The following is a 25,429-nucleotide window of genomic DNA, read 5'->3' on the forward strand; positions in this document are numbered from 1 at the left end:
CCCTAATTTAAATATGACCCACCCCTTCCTGTCGAGGTCACACCCCTTCCTATTTAAGACCTGCCCTGCCACCTGTAAACCACACGCCTTCCTCTTTAGGCTCCACCTCTCTACATTAGTGCAGCCCCATCAGTGCCCATATCAGTACAGATTTATCAGTGCCCATCAGTGCAGCCTCATCATGGGCCACCTATCAGTGGCCATCAGTGTGGCCTCATCAGGGGCCACCATTGCGGCATATCAGTGCCCATCAGTGCTGCCTTATCAGTGCAGTTTAAGAGTGCCACCTAATTAGTGGGCATCAGTGCCCATCAGTAGAGTCCCATCAGTGCAGCCTATCAGTGCCCATTTCAGTGCAGCCCCATCAGTGCGACCTCATCAGGGGCCACCGTTGCAGCCTATCAGTGCCCATTAGTGCTGCATATCAGTGCTGCCTTATCAGTGCTGCTTAAGAGTGCCGCCTCATTAGTGGGCATCAGTGCCCATCAGTGCAGCCTATCAGTGCCCATCAGTGCTGCCTTATCAGTGCAGCTGAAGAGTGCCACCTCATTAGTAGGCATGAGTGCAGCCTATCATTGCCCATCAGTGCAGCCCTATCAGTTCAGGTTAGGAGTGCCTGCTCATCAGTTTCAAATATCACAGCTTATTAGTGTGTGTATATATACTAGACATGTGCGTAGCCAAAAAATGTGTTCATTTTCGTATCATTAGTTTATTTTTATTTTTTTTCGTTTTTCAGGTCATTTTTTATAATCGCAATTCGTAAATTCGTACATTCGTAAATTCGTACAATCATAAATTCGTTCATTCGTACATTCGTAAATTCGTACATTCGTACATTCGTTCATTCGTACATTCGTGAAATCGTACATTTGTAAATTCGAAATTTGAAAATCCAAAAACCCGAAAATTTGAAAATCTGAAATAGTAACTAACTATTAAATTATAGGTATTGTAATTTCCTTTCAAATTTGGCTGTCAGTGAACGTAACAAATACGAATTTATCCGAAGTTACGCATTATCTGAAATAACGTATGCTGCATCTAAACTAATGGAACGGAACAAATTAATAATAAATAATAATAATAATAAAAAGTTTTTATTATTTTTATTGTCATTTATTATTATTAATTCATTACGTTCCATTAGTTTGGTTACGGCATTCATTATTTCGGATCATTCGTAACCTTCGGATAAATTTGTATGTGTTACGGTCACTAACAGCCAAATTTGAAAGGAAACTACAATACCTATAATTTAATAGTTACTAGTAATATTAGTTAAGTTAATATTAGTTAATTATTATTTCAGATTTCCGAATTTCCGAATTTCCGAATTTCCGAATTCACTCATTTACTAATGTGCAAATGTGCAAATGTATGAATGTACATTTGTAAATTACGAATGTACGAATTTACGAATGTATGAGTTTACGAATGTACAAATTTTTCGAATTTACGAGTATTCGGAAAAATTCGTTAAACAGGTTTTCGTAAATTCGGATATTTCCGAATGAACAAATTTGTCGAAATTAGTTAAAAAACGAATTCAGAACGAAACGAATTGCACATGCCTAATATTTACAGTATCTCACAAAAGTGAGTACACCCCTCACATTTTTGTAAATATTTTATTATATCTTTTCATGTGTCAACACTGAAGAAATGACACTTTGCTGCAATGTAAAGTAGTGAGTGTACAGCTTGTATAACAGTGTAAATTTGCTGTTCCCTCAAAATAACTCAACACACAGTCATTAATGTCTAAATCGCTGACAACAAAAGTGAGTACACTCCTAAGTGAAAATGTCCAAATTGGGCCCAAAGTGTCAATATTTTGTGTGACCACCATTATTTTCCATCACTGCCTTAACCCTCTTGGGCATGGAGTTCACCAGAGCTGCACAGGTTGCAACTGGAGTCCTCTTCCACTCCTCTATGACGACATGACAGAGCTGGTGGATGTTAAAGACCTTGCGCTTCTCCACCTTCCGTTTGAGAATGCCCCACAGATGCTCAATAGGGTTTAGGTCTGGAGACATGCTTGGCCTGTCCATCACCTTTACCCTCAGCTTCTTTAGCAAGGCAGTGGTCATCTTGGAGGTGAGTTTGGGGTCAATATCCTGTTGGAATACTGCCCTGTGGCCCAGTCTCTGAAGGGAGAGGATCATGCTCTGCTTCAGTATGTCACAGTACATGTTGGCATTCATGGTTCCCTCAATGAATTGTAGCTCCCCGGTGCTGGCAGCACTCATGCAGCCCCAGACCATGACACCACCACCATCATGCTTGACTGTAGGCAAGACACACTTGTCTTTGTACTCCTCACCTGGTTGCTGTCACACACGCTTGACACCATCTGAACCAAATAAGTTTATCTTGGTCTCATCAGACCACGGGACATGGTTCCAGTAATCCATGTCCTTAGTCTGCTTGTCTTCAGCAAACTGTTTGCGAGCTTTCTTGTGCATCATCTTTAGAAGAGGCTTCCTTCTGAGACGACAACCATGCAGACCAATTTGATGCAGTGTGTGGCGTATGGTCTGAGCACTGACAGGCTGATCCCCCAGCCCTTCAACCTCTACAGCAATCCTGGCAGCACTTATATGTCTATTTCCCAAAAACAACTTCTGGATATGAAGCTGAGCATGTGCACTCAAATTCTTTGGTCGACCATGGCGAGGCCTGTTCTGAGTGGAACCTGTCCTGTTAAACCGCTCTATGGTCTTTGCCACCGTGCTGCAGCTCAGTTTCAAGGTCTTGGCAATCTTCTTATAACCTAGGCCATCTTTATGTAGAGCAACAATTCTTTTTTTTTCAGATCCTCGGAAAGTTCTTTGCCATGAGGAGCCAGGTTGAACTACCAGTGACCAGTATGAGAGAGTGAGAGTGATAACACCAAATTTAATACATCTGCTCCCCATTCACACCTGAGACCTAATTGGGGAAAAAGGCTAATTGGGCCCAATATGAACATTTTCACTTAATGGTGTATTGACTTTTGTTGCCAGCGGTTTAGACATTAATGGCTGTGTGTTGAGTTATTTTGAGGGGACAGCAAATTTACACTGTTATACAAACTGTACACTCAGTACTTTACATTGTAGCAATGTGTCATTTCCTCAGTGTTGTCACACGAAAAGATATAAAAAATATTTACAAAAATGTGAGGGGTGTGAGATACTGTATATATATATATATATATATATATATATATATATATATATATATATATATATATATACACAGTTGCAATAAAAAGTATGTGAACGATATGGAATGATATGGATTTCTGCACATGTTGCCATGTTTTTATTGAACACACCATGTAAACACAGCGCAGGTGGAAAAAGTATCTGAACCCCTAGACTAATGAGATCTCCAAGAGCTAATTGGACTGAGGTGTCAGCCAACTGGAGTCCAATTAATGAGATGAGATTGGAGGTGTTGGTTAAAGCTGCCTTGCCCTATAAAAAACACACACCAGTTCTGGGTTTGCTTTTCACAAGAAGCATTGCCTGATGTGAATGATGTCTCGCACAAAAGAGCTCTCAGAAGACCTACGATTAAGAATTGTTGACTTGCATAAAGCTGGAAAGGGTTATAAAAGTATCTCCAAAAGCCTTGCTGTTCATCAGTCCACGGTAATACAAATTGTCTGTAAATGGAGAAATTTCAGCACTGCTGCTACTCTCCCTAGGAGTGGGCGTCCTGTAATGATGACTGCAAGAGCACAGCGCAGACTGCTCAATGAGGTGAAGGAGAATCCTAGAGTGTCAGCTAAAGACTTACAAAAGTCTCTGGCAGATGCTAACATCTCCGTTAGCGAATCTACGATACGTAAACACTAAACAAGAATGTATTTCATGGGAGGATACCACAGAGGAAGCCACTGCTGTCCAAAAAAAAACATTGCTGCACGTTTACAGTATGCACAAGAGCACCTGGATGTTTCACAGCAGTACTGGCAAAATATTCTGTGGACAGATGAAACCAAAGTTGAGTTGTTTGTAAGAAGTATGTTGGTGGGGGCATCATGGTTTGGGGCTGCTATGCTGCGTCAGGGCCTGGACGGATTGCTATCATCAAAGGAAAAATGAATTTCCAAGTTTATCAAGACATTTTGCAGGAGAACTTAAGGCCATCTGTCCACCAGCTAAAGCTCAACAGAAGATGGGTGTTGCAACAGGACAACGATCCAAAGCATAGAAGTAAATGAACAACAGAATGGCTTAAACAGAAGAAAATATGCCTTCTGGAGTGGCCCAGTCAGAGTCCTGACATCAACCCAATTGAAATGCTAAAAGAGAGAGTGAAGCCTCAATTACATATTAGTAAAAACCTGATATTAGTACCATCATCCCGGTGTTATAGAATTAAAGGGATATAGGGGTGGAGGCGCGAAGGCAGTTGCTGCTACTGCCTATTCGCGCATGCACCCCCAAGGTTGAGGATTGGGACATAAAAATTATATACATTTTAATGATTGCAATACAAAATAGTATATACATACAATAATAAAATCAGGAATATATACCACACTGAATACAGTAAATAACGGGTGGAACCCGCAAAGTTTCTGTAGAGGGGGGTATACAGGATTTTTATCTTGACCGGTTTCGCAGTCAAAACCGCTTCTTCAGGAGGAACAGGTCTATAAGGCAATTGAAAATCTTTAATTCATAAACAATTTAGAAGGTATGCAGCAAACATAGGTAATCACAAAATAGCATAATACAGAGGTAATAAACTTGAGGACTGGCTCATCCACTCAGGCAGGTTCAATGGGACAGCAGGACCCAACACAAATCCCCCCACGGCGGAAACGGGGGATTGTGAGCAGACTCTAGGTTGATAGATGGTAGAAAATGTATACATCATTATGATAAGGAAACTCAGATGTGGGGGGAGTGCACACCCAGGTGAGAAGGAAGCTAGATAAGGTGATGACGGGAGTGGGAACAGTGGAGGGGGAAAAAGTGGAAGGGGAAAAAGGGGGGGGGGAGTGGGGGGTGAAAAGGGGGGAGGGGGGGAAAGGGAGGGAGGGGAGAGGGAGGGAGGGATGGGTAGGTAGTAGGGAGGGGTGGGACGGGGGGCAGTGGGGAGGGGACGGGACGTGAAGGGATGTGGGAGGGAGGGTTCAAGGTGATGGGTAGGGAGTGAAGGGGACACAGGAGAGGAAGAAGGTGCCAGTGGAACCCCCAGGGCATACAGGTGCTGTGAATTGTATACTAATAAGAAGGACTAAAGAAATAGCAAGCTGACACTCACCGGGTGGTCAGTGAACCAGAAGTAAGTGCATGAGCTGTATGTAGAGAGGTATAATCTGAGGCATGCAGCATCAATGAGTAGCACAGGGGTAGTCCTGAGTTCAGTTGTTGAACATTAAGGTTTTGGGGTTAAAAAAAAAAGTGTAGCGCTAAAAAAAATATCTTTTAAATGTCCAACATAGGGACAATATAGTCCAACAGATGGTAAAAACATTTAAGTAAAACTTAGAAGGAAGTCCTCCATGTTAGATTCTTGAAAACTAATAATCCATACAAATTGAGTGACTTCTTGTGAGGAATAAATCAATAAATATGTGACATCTGAAGTGAAGACAGAAGAGGCCCACCACCACCGACAATGAGAAGGCTTACCAGATGTAGGTAAAATATGTTCACTGATTTTGATTTGCTCTCTGTGAAGGTGACAAGTAGTCTGTGCATAGTTTACATGCTATATTATTATTTTTTTATTATGCTTACGATAGGAAAAGGTCCTTGGTTTAATTTATGACAAATGCTAATGGTTGAACGCATGCAGTAATGGAACTTCCAATTAATGATTCATTTTTGGCTACAGTATAATATACAATTATTATCATAATTTGGGAAAAAAGTATTGTATCTGTTTTTATTGCCTAGACAAAATAAATGCATGATAGTGTTGGTATTTTTATTTATCTTAAAGGATAAGTTCACCTTTGGGAACATGTTACAAGTTGCACCCACTTTTAGGGTGGAACATGTAACATGTTCCCAATGCTGCAGCCGCTGCTCGATTTCCCCCCTCTCCCTGTGACAGCAGTACTGGGAGAAGATCCTGCGTACTAGCCGTAACTTTTTTAAATCAGCGTGGCCCTGTGGGGCTCCGCCCATACGGCCACGTCATTCATTCACACAGCTCTGTGTGTGAATGAGTTACAAGCCCCCGACATTCTTTGTGGTTGTTGGCTTGTAGTTCTCAATGAACTACCATGGCGCTCGGAGCATTGTGGTAGTTCATTGATTCTTCCTGTCAGTGTATCTGCTTGCCAATGCGGGATGTACAGGTACACAGATACACTAACAGATCTGCAGGAGACCTGCATGGCACCAATGATCTGCTGATCGCTGGTGAAATTCTCTACAGGCTTCAAAAAAATAAAATAATAAATGCACATTTTTTTTACCTGCAAAAAAAATGTGCATTTATTATTTTAAAAAAAACGTGAACTTATCCTTTAAATAAACACTGCATGCAACCCATTTTGCCATTCTTTCTCAAAGTGGCTTTTATAATTCTCCATATTTTGTGCTGAACTTTGTTAATTTTCAGACTGTAAATTAATGGGTTACTGAATAGAGTCAATATACAGTTTAGAGTACTAAGTGCCTTATTTAAGTCATTAGAGACACTTTCAGCTGGCCTCACATACAGAAATATTACAGTGGCATAGGCGAAGATAACTGCAATAAAATGAGAGCTGCATGTGGAAAAGGCTTTCCTCTTTCCTACTGAGGATGGTATCTTTATCACTGTTGCAATGATATAGCTATATGACACAAAAGACATAAGAAACGATACCAGAATTATAATTTCCGCAAACATAGTGAAGATCATGTAAAAGAGTGATGTGTCTGAGCAACTTATTTTAACCAATGCGGAGCCTTCATAGAATAAGTTGTTGACCTCAAAGGGACCACAGAAAGATAGATTGGATAATATTACAGTGGTATAAAGGAATGCAAAGACACCAACCGGTCAGTGATTATTCTTTGGTATCTAAGTGGGTACAAAATTGCCACATACCGATCCCCAGACATAATTGCCAACAGAAAAAATTGATGCTGCTAAAAGACATGTAGAAATAGAGCTGCATGATTCAGTCAGCTTGAGATATAGCTCCATTGCTGGTAGCCAAGATAATGAGGTATGTCAGTACAGTACAAGAGATGAAACCAATATCAGCACAGCCTAAGCAGCTAAGAAAGAATTACATTGGAGTGTGGAAAGACTTTTCTAGACAAATCACAGCAAGAATGGCCAGATTTATAAATATGGATATGGAATAATACAGTAATAACAGGAAAAACAAACAGTCCTCATTTACTGGTTTAACCGTGAAGCGCACAATAATAAACATGCTCTTATTCAAAGACATTGCTCTATTTACTATGTCAATATCACCATTTCAGGGAAATAAAATGACACATTATAAAGCTTTACTGCAGGCAGTTACTTATCTGACTTTTGCATACTTTTGTAAACTCAATTTCCAAGTAGTAACTGCCCTTAAATCTTATCCATCAATGATCATCACTTCAAGTTTTGGGATCAGTGACTTCTATTATCTATAATATAATTCTAGATAACAGCAGTACTGCTGTGATTTAATATCACCCTAAGGATTTATTAATTGTATGTGTTCAGTCCCCCTTAGGAAAAGAGATTATTGCCATTTCTCTAGAGATTCTTTGTATTTTCCCTTTCCCAGCACTGGCAGCCAGACAATGAACCGTGTTGTGCACAGAATAGTGGGAGCTACATAAGAGGAAGCCACATAGAGCTGCTGCTGACACCTGTGTGCAGAGACTATGATACTATGAGGAGGATGTGGTTAAGAGAGCTGCTGTACAGACCTGTGCTGCAGTGAGAACTGTTGCTGTTCTATGCCTGCCAGAGACAGTGTTGCTGTATCATGACTGTCAGGGTTGTACTGAGCTGCCGTATTGTATCTGTAAAGACTGAGCTACCACCAGGTACAGTGGTGTAGAACAGGGACTGCCACTAAGGACTCCAGGGAGGGAGAAGGCTGAAGCATCATTTGACACTGGCTTTAGGGGAAGATGAAGATATCCCAGAACCAAATTAGAAAATCTAGCCATATCATAAATGTATGGCCTGATTGTATTAATATTCTATTCATCTTTATATGCATGACAGTTACATGCATGTATATTATTGGCATTCTATTATTCAATTTCAAATGAAAAAATCACCATACCATTTTCACTTAGTGAAATCTCTACAATCTAATTCAAATGACCCTAGCCCATTTACACTTAAACAGAAGACCAATACAAGGCATACTGCTATAAGTATATATTCTCAACAAGTAAAAAGAATTGCAGTTAGAGAAAGAGAAAATACAAAGAATCTCTAGAGAAATGGCAATAATCTCTTTTCCTAAGGGTGACTGAACACATACAATTAATAAATCCTTAGGGTGATATTAAATCACAGCAGTCCTGCTGTTATCTAGAATTATATTATAGATAATATAAGTCACTGATCCCAAAACTTGAAGTAATGATCATTGATGGATAAGATTTAAGGGCAGTTACTACTTGGAAATTGAGTTTACAAAAGTATGCAAAAGTCAGATAAGTAACTGCCTGCAGTAAAGCTTTATAATGCGTCATTTTATTTCCCTGAAATGGTACTTAAACAGAAGACCAATACAAGGCATACTGCTATAAGTATATATTCTCAACAAGTAAAAAGAATTGCAGTTAGAGAAAGGGAAAATACAAAGAATCTCTAGAGAAATGGCAATAATCTCTTTTCCTAAGGGGGACTGAACACATACAATTAATAAATCCTTAGGGTGATATTAAATCACAGCAGTACTGCTGTTATCTAGAATTATATTATAGATAATAGAAGTCACTAACTCACAATAATGCAGAATCAGTGGGAGCCCCGAGTGTGTCACTTGCCACGTCACCTGTCACCAGATGCATATTGTCACTTGCCACGTCGCCTGCCACATGTTGCGGATTGTCACTTGCCACGTCGCCTGTCACCAGATGCAGATTGTCACTTGCCACGTTGCGGATTGTCACTTGCCATGTCACTTGCCACTTCGCCTGCCACATGTTGCGGATTGTCACTTGCCACGTCACCTGTCACCAGATGCAGATTGTCACTTGCCACGTCGCCTGCCACATGTTGCGGATTGTCACTTGCCACGTTGCCTGTCACCAGATGCAGATTGTCACTTGCCATGTCGCCTGCCACATGTTGCGGATTGTCACTTGCCACGTCGCCTGTCACCAGATGCAGATTGTCTCTTGCCACGTCGCCTGCCACATGTTGCGGATTGTCACTTGCCACGTTGCCTGTCACCAGATGCAGATTGTCACTTGCCACGTCGCCTGCCACATGTTGCGGATTGTCACTTGCCACGTCGCCTGTCACCAGATGCAGATTGTCACTTGCCACCTGCTAAGGTGGTCTCTTGTGTCCCAGAGACAGGCAGCAGAGAGATGATGTAATCTCTCTGCTGCCGCAGCTGCCTACATGGTGGGGGGGAACTGCAGGGATGCAGGGCGGGCGGTGAGAGATGATGTCATCTCTCTGCTCCCCCGCCCGCCTGCTCCCTGATTGGCCACACATGTCAGCGGTGCTCTGTCACCTATGGAGCCGCCCGGCGGCTCTTTTACTCACAGAGCCGCCCAGCGGCTCTTTTACTCACAGAGCCGCCCAGCGGCTCTCTCTCTCACGGAGCCGCCCGGCAGCTCTTTTACTCACGGAGCCGCCCAGCGGCTCTCTCTCTCACGGAGCCGCCCGGCGGCTCTTTTACTCACGGAGCCGCCCAGCGGCTCTCTCTCTCACGGAGCCGCCCGGCGGCTCTTTTACTCACGGAGCCGTCCAGCGGCTCTTTTACTCACAGAGCCGCCCAGCGGCTCTCTCTCTTATGGAGCCGCCCGGCGGCTCTTTTACTCACAGAGCCACCCAGTGGCTCTCCCTCTCACGGAGCCGCCCGGCGGCTCTTTTACTCACGGAGCCGCCCAGCGGCTCTCTCTCTCATGGAACCACCCGGCGGCTCTTTTACTCACGGAGCCGCCCAGTGGCTCTTTTACTCACAGAGCCGCCCAGCGGCTCTTTTACTCACGGAGCCGCCCAGCGGCTCTCTCTCTCACGGAGCTGCCCGGCGGCTCCTTTACTCACAGAGCCGCCCGGCGGCTCTCTCACAGTGACACTCACCTGCATTTCTCGGAGGGGGCAATTGCCCCGTTGCCCCCCCCCTGGATCCGCCCCTGGCCTAGTACAAATGATTAGATACCAAACATATAGGCACTACAATAATCTCTCTCACGGAGCCGCCCAGTGGCTCTCCCTCTCACGGAGCCGCCCGGCGGCTCTTTTACTCACGGAGCCGCCCAGCGGCTCTCTCTCTCACGGAGCCACCCGGCGGCTCTTTTACTCACGGAGCCGCCCAATGGCTCTTTTACTCACAGAGCCGCCCAGCGGCTCTTTTACTCACGGAGCCGCCCAGCGGCTCTCTCTCTCACGGAGCTGCCCGGCGGCTCCTTTACTCACAGAGCCGCCCGGCGGCTCTCTCACAGTGACACTCACCTGCATTTCTCGGAGGGGGCAATTGCCCCGTTGCCCCCCCCTGGATCCGCCCCTGGCCTAGTACAAATGATTAGATACCAAACATATAGGCACTACAATATTTTGGAGGCTATTTTCTGAGAATAAATTATATTGTGATATGGATTTCTTAATTTTAAAAAGGCTGTTGGAGTTCCTGTCCATTACAGTCCCTAGTTCTAATGGGTTAATTCTGGCTATGTATACACATTATATTTTTGGGGGTTTTTCTATGAATATATTGTATTATGCTATAATGTTGATTCCTTGCTGAGAAAATGGCTGATGGGTCCTTTTCATAATGGGGTCTAGTATTAGCGATACAATAGTGTGCACATACAGCAGTTCTATAGGTGAGATGCCCATTGGGGTGTCCAGCCAGGGTGACCATAGTTTGCCAAATTTCTTTGGACGCTCCCTATGTTGAAAGATATATTTATCCAGCCGGATTGTGTCCCCCATCTGTGCCAGCCACTCCTTCAGCACAGGAGGGTCAGCCGCCTTCCAGTGCCTAAGGATTAATTTGCGGGCCTGAAACAAAGCTCTGGCAATGGCCTGCTTCTGATTGTCTCCGGTGGGGATGTCATCCACAATCCCCAGCAGACAGGTCTTTGGATCCATCGGAACCATGACCTGAAAGGCTCAATTTATCGAGGACACAACCCCTGTCCAGAACCAATGCAGCTTGGGACAGCACCACAACAGATGTATGAGATCACCGTGGTTTCTCAGACATCTAGGGCAGTGCGAGTCTGGTCTCATCCCCAATTTAAACAATCTGGCCGGTGTATAGTGAACTCTAAGGACGATATACAGCTGGGACAGTCGTTGGGCCACGTTGAGGGAACATAGCTGTACTGCCTGTAGCGCCTCCTCCCACTGTCTTCCTCAAAAGTACCTACATCCCTTTCCCACTTATTCACCGCCCCTTGAGGCCCCTAGTGTACACAGGGCAGCGAGTCTGGCACCAGATGCGTCTCCTGTAAGGCATATATGGCAGGGGAGTATTTTTTAAGAATGGTGGACACCATAGTGCATTTAAGGGGGCTCTGTAGACCTCTAACGTTCCAAGAAAGTATTGGTAACACACTCATTTGTTAGCATAAATGTATATGAGATATGGCGAGGCAGTTCTAGAGCCATGGGTGCCTAGGGCAGTTTCCAGTCACTTCTTGTCAGACCATACCGGTCAAAGGAGAAGTCCATACCTGAGTCATGGTGCTGCATCTGATCAAGTGGACTCACCCATAACACAGTCCTCCGTGAGATCATGCCCTCACCTGTCGTGCCGGCTTCTTGACAGTTGCTGGTTAAAACGGTAAAGAAGAAAGTTGAACATAACACAAAGGCACCCCCGGTCTTGCTTAGGCCCCTGTACGGGTCCAGATATGCCAAAACATGCCTCTGAGTCCTGCAGGCAGCGTAGTGGGGGTTGCAGTAACTCCAGGGGAATTGGGTATAACCAGGGGGAAACATGTGGTCGGTCTAGCCGACCCAACTTATAATCCACTCGTCCAGCAGAGGCTGAACTGGTAGAAAACATTCGGTGTTAAGTCTCCAAACGTTAACTAGCAATCTCACTTGCTCTCAGCACTTAATATGAAGGTAAAGAATATGGCTTCCCAGCCAACCAGGTTGATACGTTGCAAACTTTAATCTGATGGGATAGGGTGTCAGTCTCCCTCCGCTGTCCCCCTCCCGGCCTGGCGAAAGACATGTTCGTTGGCATCTAACCAGGAGGAGGCGTCTTGAGCCGACTCAAAGAAATGTGACTGACCCCCCGCCGTGATCCGCAACTTTGCAGGAAACAGCATGGCATAAGTGGCCTGGAGCCTCTGTAGTCTTTTCTTTACATCTGTGAATGTGGCTCTGCGTTTTTGTATTTCTGCAGAATAATCAGAGTAAAAAGAGATGCGAGCTCCATTAAACTGCACATTGCGCCGCTCTCGCGCACCTGGTGGAGGACTATTTCCTTATCTTTGTAGTTGAGTAGCCGGGCCATTAAAGTGCGGGGCTGGTGCCCCGGTGGAAGGGGCCTAGACGGGACTCTGTGTGCCTGCTCAACCGAGATCTCCAGGAGCCATCTTTCCATGAACTCCGTTGGTCCCTACCCTCCGTCTTCTCGGGGAGACCCACAATGTGTATGTTGTTTCTACGCAAGTGATTCTCAATGTCGTCTGACTTAAGTTCGTTCGCCATAGCAATCCTGGTGGTAATTTGCATATCTCTGAGGAGCGGAGTCAGCTTATCCTCAAGATCTAATGCGGCCCTCAGCAGCTGTGGTGCGCTCTCTGTTTTTCTGCAGGTCATGTCTAATGAAGCCCAGCTCTTCTTTGAGATCCCCAAAGTGCTCCCGGAGAGTGTGCACTGACGCTGTGCATCTGTGTACTGCATTCAGGATTGCAGCCAGGGTGGGTTGCTCTCCCCCATCTCCCTCCTCTGTGGAGGACCTCTGTGTCTGGGGATGGCTGATCAGTGTCATGCGAGGGGCCTTGTGCAGACCATGCATCCTCCGGCTGTGGTCGAAAAATGGCCGGGGTGGCTAACATATCCCCCCCCCCTGCTCTGCTCAGTTTTTTTGTGTAATACAGAATATCTCGAGGGGGGTCCTTCACAGTGCCCTTAGGTGTTTTAGGGGTCTTACCTGTATTCTTAGGCTTGTCTGTGCCTCGTGCTCGCTGGGAGAGAGGTGCCATGTTGGATTTCTCACGGGCCACCTTTTTCTGTCTGCTTGCAGGTCATCATGGCTCCCTCGGTACTAGTTTGCAGGTCAGGGTGGGTCAGCGGACGACGACCCAGGGTAATGGAGCGGTTTCTGGTGTTTTTACCGGCTGGGAAGAGGATCAATGCAGGATCTGAAGAGGGAGCTCAGTGAGACATGTCCGCTCACATGCCGCTCCTGGCCACGCCCCCTGTATACACAGATTCTAACTTAAAGGAACAGCGCACTAATTTTTTTGAGGATTTGCCAATTTGCCCAGTGTCGGTAGTATATAGTTTGCGACAGTTCCATCTGGTCTATTCCGTTAGATCTTGATTTTGGGTGTACCAACCACAAGAATTTCTTTATATTATTGATACATTGTGCACATAGTAAGTACAATACATATGCTTTTTTAAATGTTAATTTTATTGTATTGTTTAGAACCCCCCCAGTCCCTCTCTCATGCATTTCTTGATTACAACCTGCCTGCTGACTTTGACTGAAACTGAAGCCTAGTGTTTGCATACAATACTGTAAATGGAGGCAGCACAATATTTTCAGCTGTTCTGTGGAAAAAAAAAAATGTAAGGACCTGGGACGAACTTTAGAAGACACGGACTGGTCTAACATATGGCTCACATCTAAGTCATCTTCACCCAACATCTTAGCACTGGAGACAAATTATAAAGTCCTAACTCGCTGGTACCTTGTACCCGCTAGAGTGGCAAAATATTCACCTAATACCTCAGCTCTTTGTTTTCGAGGATGCCCAGAAATAGGCACACATTTACACATATGGTGGACGTGCCCAGTAATCCAAACCTTCTGGAAGGAAGTCTTCGTGATTGCATCTAAAATATTTAAAAAAATAATACAACCAGATCCATATATAACTTTACTTAATCTAAAACCGGAATGGTTAACACTCTCTCAATTCAAACTTATGATCCAACTAATAACGACTGCAAAACAAACAGTGGCCAAGGCATGGAAATCTCCTACGTTGGTACTAGCAGAAACAATTCACAGAATGAATAATACAATGTCCCATGCTAAGATGGTAGCCATCGATCAAAATCAAATTCCAAAATTTGAAAAACTTTGGCATCCTTGGATAAAACAACAGTTCCTGTCAAATTTCAATGACTCTGTCCTGTTGCCATGGTAACAGATTAAATGTCTTACAGAGACACCCATTCTAAGGCTTCAAAGAGAACTAAAAAGAATAATAAACTGACGAACGGGACAACCTTGTGGACCATACCTCTGCCTTTCTACCCTTTTTCTTCTTTCTCTTTCCTTTTCTCCACCTTACGATTAAAGCTCATTATCAGAATTTATTTGACCTATATACACTCTACCTGTAAACAATATGTATAGTAGGTATAAATCATTTAAATACCTACAAAAGTAACTAAGGAAATGATATATATCTTTAATTTAGGTTTACGTGAACCCAATGTTTATTATTTGAAATTTCATGATATTTACCTATATAATCCATACTGTAAAACAATGAGCTTACTTTATAGATCCTTGTAAACTTACTTTATGTATCTTTATAATATTGTATACTCAATAAACTTCTTTTGACAAGGGAAAAAAAATGTAAATTGGAATCCTTGATTAAATTCCTGCCTTTAGTCTCCCTGTTAAATTGCAGCCTACCAAAGCAACTCACATAGTAGACATGCACTAAACTATTTTCTGTCTTTTTTTCAGTGAAATACCCTCTAATTTGAATTTGTTTTTGGTGTTATCTATGAACTAATATACTAAAAATTGTATTTATAATTTTCTATTTTATTTAATCTATATAATTTTATTTGTAATCTGTTTGCAAAATGTCAAACATAACATTTACCTTTGTACTATTTAGGCGCCATTAGTCATTTGTTAATCACAGTCTGTTCACTCAGGTGCTGCTCCCACTCAGCTATTTGCTGCACAATCATGTGTTTACTCATGTACACCCAAATGGCTGGTACTTTTACTATGGCTATTTCACTGCAACAGAGGCTACAGATCATTTTGGTACTGTTGGCAGCTGATAAGTGCTTTGTTACTGTTTTGAAGCTAGCACATTTCCACCATACACATATCTGAAGTCTATAGTCTGAATGTTTTGTGAATAATTGGGGATATGGCACTGGGAATGTAGGGTTGTGATTTTGAAGGGTTGTTGTGCATATTTCATTTCTGTGTTGTGTGCAGCTCTGGTACTATGTAATCGCTGTGACCAATCACAGCCATCGCATGTGTAAACAATGACTGTCATTGATTACTATTGCGATCTCTGTGATTGGTCACAGTGATCACATGGTACAGGGCCAATCACAGTGGACCTGTACCATGTGATACATGTGGCCAAGCACGGTTATCACAATAGTAAACAATGGCACATGAATAGATGCTATTCACAGTGTAAAAATGATTGCTTATACAGTGATCAATGTTTTAAGCATTCATAGTGTACAAAAAAAACCTGATCACCTTTCCAGAGCAGTACAGTGTGAAGTAGAATAATAATGTATCGAACCAGGCAGGACCTCAGTGATGCAGGTTTATTAACAGCTGGGAACATACAGATTTATGTTCAAAGTATTACAAGATGCAGGTCTAATTTATACAGTTTCTTACAATGCAAGCATATTAGGTATAACATGATTGGTTGCTAATAGGGATGAGCCGAACACCCCCCGGTTCAGGTCGCATCGAAACATTAGAACGGACCGAAAGTTTGCGCGAACTTTCGAACCCCGCTACAGTCTATGGGACTCGAACGTGAGAAATCAAAAGTGTGAATTTTAAAGGCTAATATGCAAGTCATTGTCCTTAATAGGGTTTGGGTCCTACTCCAGGTACATGTATCAATGCAAAAAAAAGTTTTAAAAACTGCGAGTGATTTTAATGATGCTTAAAGTGAAAAAATAAAAGTGAAATATTCCTTTAACCACTTGAGGTCCGGGCCATAGCCGAATGACGGCCACAGCGCGGACCTCAATTTCCGGGAGGCCGTCATGGGACGTCCTCCCCTGTGCACGTGCACCGAGCGCACCCTGCAGGGTGCGCGGTGTGCGCGCTGTGATCACCAAGTCACGGAGACTCAGATGATCACAGATCCGAGTAAGGGGCCGGTCCCGGCCCCTTACCATGTGATCAGCTGTCAGCCAATGACAGCTGATCACATGATGTAAACAAAAGCTCGGTGATCTTTTTTTTTTCTCCTCACGCTGACAGCATGAGGAGGAAAAAAAAGCTGATCACCGGCTTATGTCAAAGGGACCCAAAGAGGAGGAGGCACATATGCCTCATCTGTGCCTGCAAGTGCCACCTGCCATTGCCATGTGCCAGTGCCCACAGTGCCCAGCAGTGCCACCTATCAATGCCCACAAGTGCCACCTATCAATGCCCACCAGTGGTGCCAATCAGTGCCACCTAGCAGTGCTGCCACCAGTTAAAGCAATCAGTGCCCATCACTGCCACCCATCAGTGCCCATCACTGCCACCCATCAGTGCCCATCACTGCCACCTATCGGTGCCCATCAGTGCTGCCTCATTAGCGTACATCAACGAAGGAGAAAAATTACCTGTTTGCAGAATTTTATAACAAAATATTAAAAAAAAATATATATATTTTTTTTAATTTTGTCTTTTTTAATATTTTTAACAAAAAATAAAAACCGCAGAGGTGATCAAATAACACCAAAAGAAAGCTCTATTTGTGGGGAAAAAATGATAAAAATTTCATTTGGGTACAGTGTAGTATGACCGCGCAAATGTCATTCAAAGTTTGACAGCGCTAAAAGCTGAAAATTGGTCTGGACAGGAGGGGGGTTTAAGTGCCCAGTAAGCAAGTGGTTAAATATCTTGCCTGGGGGGTGTCTATAGTATGCCTGTAAAGTGGCACGTGTTTCCCGTGTTTAGAACAGTCACTGCTCAAAATGACATTTCTAAAGGAAAAAAAGTAATTTAAAACTGCTTGCGGCTTTAATGTCATGTCTGGTCCCGGCAATATGGATGAAAATCATTGAGAACCCCCCCAGCCCATTACCAGCCCCTTTGGGTCTTGTATGGATATTAAGGGGAACCCCGCACCCAAATAAAAAAAAGGAAAGGCGTGGGGCCCCCAGGCCCTATATACTCTATATACAGGCGGTGCAAACAAGACAGGGACTGTAGGTTTGTTCTTAAGTAGAATCTGTTTGTAATTTTGAACTGGTACATATTTTACGTGTAGCTCCAACCAAAAAAAAAAAAATTTTTAAGCTTTTTGGAAAACATAGGGAAGGGTTATTACCCCTGTAACATTTGTTTTGCTGTCTGTGCACCTGTTCAGAAGATTTCACATCACTTTCTGTCCCAATGACAATTGGATTTTGAAAATTTGGGGTTTTTAGTGAAACAAGGAACTCTTACAGGAGAGAATTTCACTTCCTAGGGGTAGATTTCCTCTCACTGCCTGTTGTCTCCTTCCGTTTGCAAGTAGGAGTCCTTTGTACGTTGGATGTTTGAAAGTAGGGGCCTGCCCTATATACTCTGCAGAAATTTGTGCCTTAGATGTTGGTGTTGCCACAACACTATAAGCCCTCGCAGTTACTTGGTGGACGCAGGAACGGGCCCTGCTGTGAAATATTAGATCAAGAATTGTAATTACGTGCCCCTGTTAAACAGGGGCTGAAAAATTGGGCCTTAGGCACTGGTGCTGGTGCCACAACACTGCAAACCCTCACAGATACTCTAGTTGGAGCGCAGAAATGAGCCCTGCTGCAAAATATTGCATCAAAAATTGTAATTACATGCCCCTGTTAAACAGGGGCAGAAAAATTGGGCCTTAGCCACTGGTGGTGGTGCCCAGAACCAAAAATGTTCTTACAAGCTATCAGCATGAACATTGAGGAGGAAGAGGATAGTCACTCAGCATAACAGGATAGTCACTCAGCATCAGCATAGGCAGTCTTGAAGGGATCTCACATTAAAAAAAAAATATTCGGTCACATCAGCATCAGGTGCTTGGTAGCTGGTGATCCAAGACTGATTCATTTTTATGAAGGTCAGCCGATCAACCGTTTCGGTGGACAGGCGCACCCTGTGATCGGTTACAAAGCCTGCAGCAGCACTGTATGTGCGTTACCAAAGAATGCTGAATGCAGGACAGGCCAGTAGCTCAATTGCATACTATGCAAGCTCTGGCCAGTGATCCATCCTCAAGACCCAGTAACCCAGAGGATTTTCGGTGGGAAAGATGTCCAAGTCTGATCTTGCCCCTAAGTATTCCTGCACCATGTAAAACAGACGCTGGCGATGGTTGCTGGAACCGATCATACCTTGGGGTTTCAGACTAAAAAATTGGCCACCTTCTCCCCTGTACCCCCTTTTACTGACCAAAGCCTCAGCAACACGTTGTCCAGGAACAGGAATTTATAACCTCCCAGTCTCTGGGAATGCGTTGCACAGACGTTTCTGCAAGGCCTCCCGAAGATGTTTCTTCCTCTGCTCCCTCTGTGACGACTAGATAAGGTCTGCAACCTTACCCTTGTAACGTGGATCAAGGAGGGTTGCCAGCCAGTAATGATCCCTCTCCTTGATACCACGAATACGAGGATCCTTCCGCAGGCTTTGCAGGATCAGGGAGGCCATGCAAGTTTGCTGAGGCATTCTGAGTCCTCTGGGTCACTAAGGACGACATGATCCGCAGCCACCTCCTCCCAGCCACGTACAAGTCCATGGGTTTCTTCGGACTGTAAATGATCCCTTGAAGACTGCTGCTGATGCTGAGTGCTAGGCTACACCTCCATGCTGACACAATCCTCCTCCTCCTCTTCCTGTGTGATCTGCGACCACGCAGTAACACTGTCTGGATAAAAGGGGCCTTGAGAGGTAAGGAAGTCCACTTCTTCCTGCCTCTGTTCTGTCTCAAGTGCCCTGTCCATTATTCCACGCAGCGTGTGCTCCAACAGGTGGACAAGAAGGACAGTGTCACTGATGCATGCACTGTCACTGCTCACCATCCTCATGGCCTCCTCAAATGGTGACAGGACAGTGCATGCATCCCTGATCATGGCCCACTGGCGTGGGAAAAAAAAACAAGCTCCCCTGACTCTGTCCTGGTGCCACAGTGGCACAGGTACTCATTGATGGCTCTCTGCTGCGTGTGCAGTCGCTGCAGCATGGCCAACATTGAGTTCCACCTGGTGGGCATGTCACAGATTAGGCGGTTCTTGGGGAGGTTAAATTCCTTTTGGAGATCAGCCAGCCGAGCACTGGCATTATATAACCGGTGGAAATGCATGCAGACTTTCCTGGCCTGCCTCAGGACATCCTGTAAGCCTGGGTACCTGTCCAAGAACTGCTGCACCGCCAAGTAAAGGACGTGAGCCAAACAGGGCACATGGGTCAGTTGTCCCTGTCGGAGGGTAGAGAGGAGGTTGGTGCCATTGTCGCAAACCACCATTCCTGGCTTAAGCTGGCGTGGCGTCCACCACCTCTGAGCCTGCCCCTGCAGAGCTGACAGAATCTCTGCCCCAGTGTGGCTCCTGTCCCCCAAGCACACCAGCTCAAGCACCGCATGGCATCTTTTTGCCTGCGTGCTTGCGTAGCCCCTTGAACGCCTATGGAGCACCACTGGTTCCGAGGACAAATCAGCACAGGAAGAGGCCATGGAGGAAGAAGAAGAGGAGGGGGTGGAGGAGAAAGGTGTGGCAGAATCACCACTAGTAGAATTTTGGAAGCGTGGTGGCAGAAAACCCTCCAACACTACTGCACCCTGTCCTGCATCCTTCCCAGCTGCCAGCAGAGTCACCCAATGCGCGGTGAAAGATAGGTAACGTCCCTGTCCATGCCTGCTGGACCATGAGTCAGTGGTAATATGTACCAGCGAGGCATGGACATTGCCTTCCACATGCCGGTAGAGAGCCGGAATCGCCTTCCTTGAAAAAAAGTGGCGTTTGGGAACCTGCCACTGAGGTATCGCACATTCAACAAACTCACGAAAGGGGGCAGAGTCTACCAACTGAAAAGGCAGCAGTTGAAGTGCTAGCAATTTAGCCAAGCTAGCATTTAACCGCTGGGCATGTGGATGGCTGGGAGCAAACTTCTTTCGTGGTGGAGCAACTGGGGTAGGGAAATCTGCCTGCTAGAATCAGATGTTGGTGTACCGATAGCAGATTGCCCGCAATTACTTGGCAGTGGCACACCTAATTCTACACCTTCATTCCTCTCAATGCAGGTTTCTGAGAGGACTGAAGGTTTAGTGGGGTTGGAGATCCCAGCTGATGAGGAGGAGCAAGGAGAGGTCCGCTTTGTTCTTTGGTGTGGGTCTTTTAGGTAATGTTGCCAACGGGCTGCATGGGAGCTCGACATATGTCTGATTAAGCATGTGATGCCCAAGCGCTTGCTGTCTAGTCCACACTTGATACGCTTCAGACATATGTTGCAAATAGCAACGGTGCGATCTGCTGCACACGTCTCAAAAAAGGCCCACATCAAATAACTTTTGGAATAAAGCGTGGAGTCACCAGCGCCCTGCACTTGCGGAGCTCTTCGGTGTGATACAGTCGGTTGGCTACCCTTAAGCTGGCCCCTGGAGGGCATCCTGCCTCGTTGGAGATGTGCCTCCTCCTCCTCCACCTCCTCCTGCTCTCTCCTATCAGGCACCCACATAGAGTCAGTGAGCTCATCATCCCCTCCCTCCTCTTCACTGGAGCAAACCTGGCAGTATGCTGCAGCTGGGGGAACATGACTGCCAGTTTGTTGTCCTTCTTGGGCAACCTCTCTCTCTGGGCTCACGTTACTGCCTTCCTCAAGCTGGGTACCATCATCGGAGCCTTCAAAATGCTGCGCATCCTCCTGCAGCATGTACCCGACACTGTGGTCGAACAGTTCGGGGGACTCCTCCGATGGGGCTAGGGAAGGAGTAACCGATGATGACCTCGAGTCCAAGGAATAGGCCCCTTTGGCACCTGCATTGGCAGTCAAGGTAGCCTGGGTGACAGAGGATGAGGAGGATGAGGACAGCTTGGTCATCCACTCTACTAACACTTCGGCATGTTGCAGCTCAACACGGCCAGCTGCCGAGAAAAAGGACAAGCGTGCCCCACGGCCATGTGCTGATGAGGATGCACCGTGTCCACGACCAGCACTGTTGCCTCTAGACACAGGGCCTGCTTGCCCTCTTTTATTGGCCTGTGACTGTCTGCCTCCCCTTGTTGGCCTTCTAGACATACTGTCTTTGATGTATTGGAATAGGTACACAAGGAATGGCCTGCAGTGAGATGTAGCTGCACAAAGCTGGGATGTATATATATACTGATTATACTGCAGCTAGCTGAATCGCCTGCATGCCTGTAGTATTATTAGGAAGAAAACAACAGGATTTGTCTGCAGTCAGCTTTAGCTGCACACTGTGCCCAGTATACAATACACTAATATACTTCAGCTTGCTGAATCAACTGCCTGCCTGTGGTATTATTAGGAAGAGAACACCAGCAATTGTCTGCTGTTAGCTTTAGTTGCACACTGTGCACATGATACAGTACACTGACTGAAAATACTGCAGCTGCCTGCCTGTGGTATTATTAGGAAGAGAACACCAGCAATTGTCTGCAGTTAGCTTTAGTTGCACACTGTGCACAGGATACAGTACACTGACTGAAAATACTGCAGCTGTCTGCCTGTGGTATTATTAGGAAGAGAACACCAGCAATTGTCTGCAGTTAACTTTAGTTGCACACTGTGCACAGGATAGAGCACACTAACTGAAAATACTGCAGTTGCCCACCTGTGGTATTATTAGGAAGAGAACACTAGCAAATGTTTGCAGTTACCTTTAGTTGCACACTGTGCACAGGATACAGTACACTGACTGAAAATACTGCAGCTGCTTGCCTGTGGTATTATTAGGAAGAGAACACCAGCAATTGACTGCAGTTAGCTTTAGTTGCACACTGTGCACAGAATACAGTACACGGACTGAAAATACTGCAGCTGCCTGCCTGTAAGTATATTAGGAAGAGAATAACAGGAACAGATCTGGCTAAACTGAATACAGTTTATATATACACACACAACACCTGGGATGCATATATATACACAATACACTGTCTGCACCTAACTGACATGCCTGCTCTATCTAACTCAAATGAAATGACACTGTCTCTCTCTCTATCTCTCAGCATGCCGAAACACACTACACAAGGCCGACTTCCAGGTGGCTTTATATAGTGTGGGGCGTGTACTAAATCCCCTGAGGTATAATTGGCCAAAGCCGACTCGAACTCGAAGCTCATCCCTAGTTGCTAAGCTCTACGTCAATGTAACTAACCATAAATCTGACACTTGTCATACAACCAGACAAACTTATTCATTCCCAGAATTCCTACTGGTTTATTAAAATGATTTGTAACTGTTTTTGTCTATGACTTTAGCCATTAAAATACTTGTATAGAGACAATATGGCACCCAGTCATGTTAAATCAAACCCTCCTTGTCCTGGTAAGACTTTACCAACTCAAAGATAACAGATTTACGACTTTGGGAAAATGAACTTGCAATAACCCCACCTTATGTGTTATATGTGTTATTGTTTTTCACTATACAATCCTATGTGTATGCATTCATATATTGGTTTCACAAAAGGGTACAATGTTATTTACATTATATATATATATATATATATATATATATATATATATATATATATATATATATATATATATATATATATATATATATATACACACACACACACATACATACATACACAAACTACTTTATTCAATATTGTCTAGTTATTAATATATACATGCATATACATCAGTGTTATCTTATTCAATATATTTTAACAGTTTAATGAGAGCACAAGCAGACCTTTTGACCCTGTTAAACTAAATTAATGTACATAACTTTCCCATATTCCACATAAAACGTCTTATACTTGACAATGTTTACTTATTACCTTTAAGGAATGTTATCTTATCAGGCTGTAGTTCAACTGCTGTCAAAGTGTTTCTTTTCTTCTAATTAGTGAATTTAAAAACTATGAAGTATCCTAATACACTTTCACCCAGTAAACTATCTAATAAAAAATATCAGAAAGAAGCAGAGAGGTCATCTAAAGTTCAACATTTTAAAATGAAGACTTTCTATATTTATGGAATAACATAGTATACATTAATAAAGATTGATAACTATTGCTTTACTATTGAATAATAATATTGATAAGACCGCTACTATATAATAATAATATGAATAATAATTATATTATCAATAAAACATATGCAAATTAATATGATTAAAATAAAATATATTGGTTAATATGAAATTCTATTACATTTCCCCCTGTTGAGGCATAAGCCTCAAAGCAATTACAATATAGATCACCCACCATGCCCTTCAGAGACCCCGACACTAATCACATAAATCATCCACAAAAAAAATCAGTCCAATCAAAAACACACTGCATCTTCTTCTGTAGCTGCAAAGTCTTTTCCATATGTGGCATGGAAGACATAGTTGTCAGTCTCAGTGGCATCGTGATCATCCTTGCAACAAAAGTCTTGCAACAGACAACAGTTACTCAGCAACATCACATCAAGGATAACAGGGAAGAGGAACAATCCGTTTAGCTAGTGAATGAAAGCCAAACATGTGGTTCCAGGGACCATTCAGCAGACTCAGTCCCATAAGGCTCTGCCTTTTCCTGCATAGGTCTTTTCAGCTTAGCCAAGTGCTTGATGTTTTTGAATGGATCTCCTTCTTCATCATCATTTGCTGGTCCAGTATCATAGCACAAGCTGCTTTGAATACTGTAAGACACAAGTTCAGTGCATACCTGTTCGGCAAAGATACAAGTCTCAGATTTTCCAGTTCCTCCTTTATTGCATGAAATCCTTCCTGTGTAGCAATTAACATTTGTAACAAGTTGCATAATGTCTTCTGCGATCACCCGATATTTGTCTGGATATAAAATACACTTCAAAATTATAGTTGTAAAAAATAAAAAATATTCAATGTCAGGATACAATAGGCCTCTGGCAAGCATTTCAGGGCAACCTACAAAGCAATGGCTCCTACACTATCATTTTTATCTAATAACGTAATTTAGTGCTTTCCGTTTACTTCTACAACATCCGCTAAAATAATATACATGTATCTATATAGTTTTATCATAATACAATACTTAGAATATTCCTCAACATTATTAGTACATGTTTTCAGTATGAAGCATTGTATATAGATTATTATTTTACATTTTATTTACTAGTTTCCAGCCAATACTATTTCCCATACAATAAATTTTAAACTCTTATAATTTCTTAACCTTGACTCCACCTACCAGTCACTATTACTTTGGTCATGTCATAGGTCAATATAGTCAGTCCAGATATTTCATTAGTTTTAATTCTGTAGTCTTCCCACAAAGTTTGCTAAACTCAAAACCATTTCACTTTTTGTCCATCCCTGCACATACTATACTGTAGAATATTATACAATCACAGTCAGCATGGGTCTCTTCTGTCGGTCACTGCTATACTGTCTAAGTCAGTAGCCTTATTTTAATTACTATGGTTTATTTTTTACCTCTCCTATGTCTTAAAACATGAATTATAAAACACCATATTAAATAAATCTGTACACACAGATTTTGCTGTTTTATTTTTTTTTTGTTTTTTTTTTTAATTAAAAGTATCCCTCAACATGTAAATGAGAGTTCTTGGCCCACATCATGCAAATATCAAGATAAATAACATAACGTATCTTATAAAGCATCAATACCATACATTCTTAGCGAAATGTCATACTCATTACTAGGGATGAGCTTCGTGTTCGAGTCGAACCCATGTTCGACTCGAACATCGGCTGTTCGATGGTTCGCCGAATTGCGAACGTTATGGGCCGTTCGCGCTAAATTCGTGTGGCGCGTCACGGCCCATAATTCACTGCGGCATCGCAGTGCATTGCTGGCTGATGATTGGCCAAGCATGCACTATGACCCGCATGCTTGGCCAATCACAGCGCCGTCAGTAGAGAGAGCTGTAATTGGCCAAAGCCAAGGTGGCTTTGGCCAATTATGGCTCAGGGGATTTAGTACACACCCCA

The 25,429-nt window shown here is 43.7% G+C and overlaps 1 pseudogene; it reads right to left on the minus strand.

Annotated features, from left to right (window-relative positions):
- Window positions 1-6,480: 6,480 nt before the first annotated feature.
- On the minus strand, window positions 6,481-7,408 carry LOC141114943 (olfactory receptor 6F1-like; annotated as a pseudogene).
- Between the last annotated feature and the right edge of the window lie 18,021 nt (window positions 7,409-25,429).

This window comes from Aquarana catesbeiana, linkage group LG01 (genome assembly GCF_042186555.1).
Source record: "Aquarana catesbeiana isolate 2022-GZ linkage group LG01, ASM4218655v1, whole genome shotgun sequence".
NCBI lineage: Eukaryota > Metazoa > Chordata > Amphibia > Anura > Ranidae > Aquarana > Aquarana catesbeiana.